This window comes from Pempheris klunzingeri, chromosome 16 (genome assembly GCF_042242105.1).
Source record: "Pempheris klunzingeri isolate RE-2024b chromosome 16, fPemKlu1.hap1, whole genome shotgun sequence".
Classification (NCBI taxonomy): domain Eukaryota; kingdom Metazoa; phylum Chordata; class Actinopteri; order Acropomatiformes; family Pempheridae; genus Pempheris; species Pempheris klunzingeri.
Window position 1 is genome coordinate 13,351,723 of NC_092027.1, and position 6,000 is coordinate 13,357,722.

Consider the following 6,000-nt stretch of genomic DNA (forward strand, 5'->3'; position numbering starts at 1 on the left):
CTCTCAGCTGGAACACTGCTGAGTTGAACAGTCTGTAGTCTGTAATGAGTGTAATTATCCACTTGAATTAATAATTAATAATGCTGAGGTCACTCAGTGAGTCAGATTTTATGCTGTTTCGTGATAACTGGCTGCGTGATCTGAGTAAACATCTTGTTAGTGCAGTCTTGCTAATCCTGATCTTATTTACTACTTTTTAGCAATCAGCACTTCGGTCCTCCTTCTTGTGTCTCAGAGCAAAACATGCATGCTCGTGCCCGTGTGTGCATGTGTTTATTCCCACATTTTCTAGACCTCTGCCTCTTAGTTATGGAAGCATTTCTCTTTTTAATGGCTTATTTAGAGAGTAAGCCCTCCTCAAGCACCCCATGCTCGTAATGTATTTATCACAGTCATTGTTTGAATCACAGTGTGGATGAATAGTCTGATGCAGGAAGATGGAGCAAGAGAAAACCAAGGTCACAGCATCACTTGCTCAAAAGAATTTTGTGCGTGCACAGGTTGGAAGTTGTCTTTACATGGCTTCTTTGGGAGTTAACATGCACTCATTTACACATTACTTCAAGGACAACAGCTCTCACACTCTACTTTATTCAGAATCAGTCGTCTGATGGCTTTGAGATGCTGTTTCACAAAGCCACTCTGTGAGAGAAACACAATTTTATATTCAACATCTGAAGTGATTACTCCCTCCGTTGAGATTATTTGTGAAGATTGCTGAGTCACTCAACTGTCTCTGGAAGCTGCACATGTACACGCCAAAAGACGTCTTTTGTCTCTCGTGCTATTTTTCATGCATGTACCAAACTTCTCGATCAAGGAACATGTGAAAACTCAAAAGGAGGTGATCTGGTTATTCAACCTTGTTACACATTCCGCCTTTATTCCACTTTTTTTTAGCCAATACCTTGGAGCAAAAATATTAATAGGTCTCTCAATATCAAAGTCCATTTTTAGGCAAGGATGAGGATGTGCGTTTGTGTGTCTCTGAACATGTGAACATTTCTATGTGAGCATATGTATATGCACTAGCTGGTGTGTGCATGGGAAGCAGAGCAGCTGGTACAGACTACTTTGCTACACCATGCATAATCAGGTTAAGGAGAACAAAGATGTTACTTCTACAAACAGGGTTTGTTTGGATCAGGATGATCCCGGCATCCAGAACCCAAGAGAACAGTGGCTCTTTCACAAGACACCAAGGGAAGGAACCCAGTGGAGGGACCAGCTAAGGTCTCTGTTAAAGGTTGTGTATCCCTGGAGAATAACAAGGAGAGGAATAGTGAGGAATAGTAAAGCCTTTTTCCATTATGTGCCTTTTGGAATAAAATGATGGAGGGTTAGTATTCAAACACATGCCCTGAAAAGTACTGACATGCTTTAAGGGCGTACACAGTTTTTAAGGTAAAGTGATTATTGGAAAGCATATTTACACATTTAGTTTTAAAAAGATGTAATGGGAAATTTCAACTGATACCAAACATGTAACCTTTTATTTGGGGTTGAATGTCAGGATTAAAAGTTAAGGGTTATGTCTGATTCTGTGGTCTAAAATCTGAGCCTGGTTGTTTGTTAGCTCCTTGCCCCTTCGGTTTGAAGTAAATGAAGTGGCACACAACCTCACACCCAAAGTGGCTGTCAGAGCAGACTTTTCTTTTCCCTGTTGACTCAAATCCCAGACAGCTAACTGATTGTTGCAGAGCCAATCTGCAGGCTCAATTACCTCAAGCATTCAGACGTATTCAATGTACACGTACGCATCCATCTGCAAATTAATTCATACCTGTGCACATGGAGTGTTACTCTATTGTCAGTTATGTTATGGATGGATCCTGTGATGCGTTCTGCCTTATGTGGTGATGAACAGCCTGAGTAATTACCATAAGTCATTTTTTTCCACCTAGGCATTTGTCTGTTTCATTATGAATAGGCTCACACAACAGTGCTGTTAATAAACATGAACTACAGATGAGAAGTTGGGTCAAGATAGAGTCACTGGCCTTATTTAAATTTGGGTATCTGGTGTGTTGATTTTATTTTCTTCCCTTAAAGTATTTCCTTGCGAGTGGAGGAATAATACTGTGTGAGTTTTATTCACCATGGCTCCTCTCCTCGTGATTGGCCAGCCAAAGTCTGCCTCCATATCACACACTGATCAGAGGAGCCGCACCATTGTTACAGCTGGCACAATGCACCATTGTTAAGTCTTCTATTGTGTGAAACTTTGAATAGGGGAGGATCGATTCAAATGATAAGGTTTTGGTGAAGGGCTGCACAGCTTGTATCCATTACACTCATGCATGATCATTGTTCCTGAGCATGGAGAATAAGTGAAACTTATTACTCAACATCAATACTTCAATTACAAGTCCCATTAATTGCACAATGTATCCGCAGCATTTTCGTCTTGCAAAGTCATTTCAGTTCTGCTAAAACCCATTGTTGCTGCGGTAATGAAAGGCAATTCACGTAAACGATTTTGTGTAGAATCTGGGTGGCCTCTTTCCTCACTACAGCCAAGTTGCTTTGAGCAGTTTCCAGTAGCATGCCATCCATTATTAGTCACTATTTTTGTCAAATGTCCTACATGAATGCGGTGATGCTCTGTGACTTCGATTACAAAAGGCACCAATACTCTGTAATGCCTCATGCATTTGATGTAGGAGATCAGCTATTCCTGACAGCACACTTCAAAAGGAAAATACTTAAGTGTTAGGGAGCCTTTTTCTCTCCTCTCTGATAAAATGTGCAATACTCCCTGACATTGTTACCTTTAAAGCTTCCACAGATTTCACCGTGACCCAAAAAACCTATTCAAAGTTGCAACTGTATTTTACTTTTCTTTTGTATTTTTTTTTTTACAAGCTGTTTTGCCCAGAACAGGAAAGTGGGTTAAATGAATTTTGCCCCTGGTTCCCCTCTGCTTTCTTTCTTTTCTTTCTTTTTTTTTTTTTTGCTTGCTTCGTCCTTCAGCTCCTTTCATCTGTCCTTTGAGTTCATATCCCTGTAGTCTCAAATCTAGGTTGGACCCATTTTCATACAAGGAACTGGGCGAGAGAGAGATACTCGTGTAATTGCCTAACCATACTGCATCACAAAAGCAGAAGTCTTGTTTAACCAGTGAGGCTGATGTAAGCGTCTTTGAAAGCACTGGGAGATTGGAGAATGAACCTAACAGGAGTACACCACAACAGAAATTTGGGGTAAATGTCACAGAAAAAAGGGCTGTTGATTATTTTTGTTGTTTTGCCTGTTGATGTTCCTTCAGCAGATATGAGGACATGTCTGTGAAGCCATGACATTTTCAGGCCTTTGTTTGTGATCCACGCAGCTCAGGGTTCACTCAGCTTTGACCTTTTAATGCCTGTTACATGGCTGACTCCCCGACAGACGAGTAGAAAACAAGAGAGAATAACAGAGGCATAGGGGTGGTTTGGGAATTGATTGCATGCCTTCTGCCTCTTCGATGACAAACTGCTTCCCCATGAGACCCACAGACAGCATAAACACCAGTTTGCTTGCACACATTTCTAATTTTTATTCCCAAATCACCCCAACAGATCTTATTGCTTTTCAATACGCAATGCACAACTATAATGATGATTACATTTATTCCCAATGACACGCTCCAATTCTGCCACAGGGCTTCTATACAAGCCATTGCAGACAGATCTTTTTCTGTCGACCCATGGCACTAGTAGTCATTAACCTTCTAGTCAGGCAATTTGGGCCAGAGGAGCGTTTTTCTGTGGGTGTCGAGCAGGGTAGATATGAGATGTAGCTGGGAAGGCCAGCCCCCTCTTCGCAAGGTGAAAAAGGCTATTTTCATTGGCCAGGTGATGAATGGGGTGTCTGTGGAGGTGCATCGCCCTTTTGGCGCTCTCTTCCTCGCTCTCATTTGGTCTCCATTAGTATTTTCCTTCATTCTATTACCCCTCTCATTCATTTTCTTTCCTGCTCCATGTCTCGCCACTCTCTGTCACTCTCTACTCCCACTGTCTCAAACACAGAATCTATTGTAATTGACTTTGTCTCTCTTTCTGCCCCCTCTCCCCCTTATTTCCTCCCTGTCTTCCTCTTCACAGTGGATCAGCTGTTGCTGGGTCTGAGCTGAAGGTGACCTGTTGGCTGGGCCAGGGGCTGCAACACAGGACATGGGTCCTGCCTCTCCTCCCCGCTCGTGTCTTGTGTTGCAGCCAGTGGAGCTGCCTGTCTGCCTCTCTGCCAGTCTGTCCGCCCACCGCTGATGGACTGAGGACCCAGAACAGATGGATATCGCCAACCATGGAACTGTCGAACTCTTTACTTTACAGCTAGCCTGTGCCTTATCAGTGTCATTTTAAGTGGAGTTTTTAAAATCCACACATTGTCCTCTCTCACAGTTTAAAGGCAATAAAGTACTGTAGAGAAAAATCTTACTCATGTTGTATCTGTAATGATTACAGTGTGATTCAAGGATTATTCATTATGGAGTATAACGGGGCGTGCTCAGTGTGCTCAATACTTGCTTCAGGTCATGTCTTATCAAGCGTATAGCTGCAGCCCTGAGAGAAGAACTCAGCGGTGACATTTGCACTGTGACATTTAAAATAAAGTTAGCATTATTGAGAATTATTGTATTGAAACTCTAAACACAAGGCGAGCCAAATAGGCTTTTATTGATCCCTGTCTTTCATCAAATGAAGGAGCACTTCTGACTTTCCCAGGGAGCAAACACCATCGAGAAGCAATAGCTCTTGACAAGGTCAACAGTGATGTACCTCTGGGCGAAGCAGAAAGGTGGAGAGGAAGCATGCGTGGACTGTCTGAGCCCCTTTAAATACCTCCTCATCTTCCCCCCTGGTTCCAAACGAACAGCCCAGATGAAGAGGTCGGAGCGTGACAAGAGATAGTCTTTGTCTTCGTTCTCATCTCAATAACAGGAGGAGAGATGAGCGAAGAAGAGGGAGCGGGGAAGAGGTTAGAGATGCAGTGCAAAGCCTCCTGCTACCAGATGTGACCGCTCACCGTGCATTGTCACTCCAGTGTGAGAGATAGTGGTGTGAGTAGAAGTCGTCGTGTGTTTGTGCACATCAGGTGTGCTTGTTTAGTATGTGCGCATCCTTGTAATAATGTAGTGTGTGAGTGTGTGAGTGCGTGCGTGTGCTTTAGAGCAGAGAAAATGAAGCCATTTTCTGACAGGGGTGTCACTTGATTGGAATGTAAATCCAGGTCCGAGTGCGTGCTGTTTTCAATCTCCCCCCACCCAGATTGTTTACCAGAGAGATTGAAAGGAGGCTGTGTGCTGAATGCTGTGTGAGCTGATATTGGCTGACTGTGTTTACCCCGTGTTGGTGCAGATGTCTCAGAAGCAATATTATTTATTTACCAGTATATAGCCCAGTGCCGCGCTGAATATTTTTGTGACATAGCTCCCGGAGTGTTCCATGACCTGATCTTAAGGTAGATTTAAAATGAAATAAATCTGAAATGGCATGTTATGATTGCTGTACATCTTTTTGTGGCATTTGTAAGATTAAGCACGGCCACTTCAGGATAACTTCAATTTAAGTTTTCCTCTTCCACTTGGTTTGGATATTTAAAAATGACACAAAGGATATCTATGGTCTCTTTTTGGTTTAGGAATTAAATTAAAGGAATGGTCTGACATTGTAGAAAATATACTTATTCGCTCTTAGAAGAGACAATTAATACCACTTTCGTGTCTGTATCCCAAATATGTTTGATTATGTCAAGCTAACCTGGTGCTGGCACTGGAGAGTGGTCAGTCCTCTCATCTAATTCTCAAGAAAGTGAATTAGTATATTTCTCAAAATGTCAAAATATTCCATTAATCAAATTATAGTACTGCTTCAGTTGATGCTGTATGTTTCCGCCCTCACTCTGCTGTCCATAAAGACACAAATCATACGTTAAAGCCCATGCTTACAAAAGCCCAAACTTGTACAGCGCCTAATTAGCTAAATGAAACATTTGCATTTTGTACCCAGAGAAATGAGC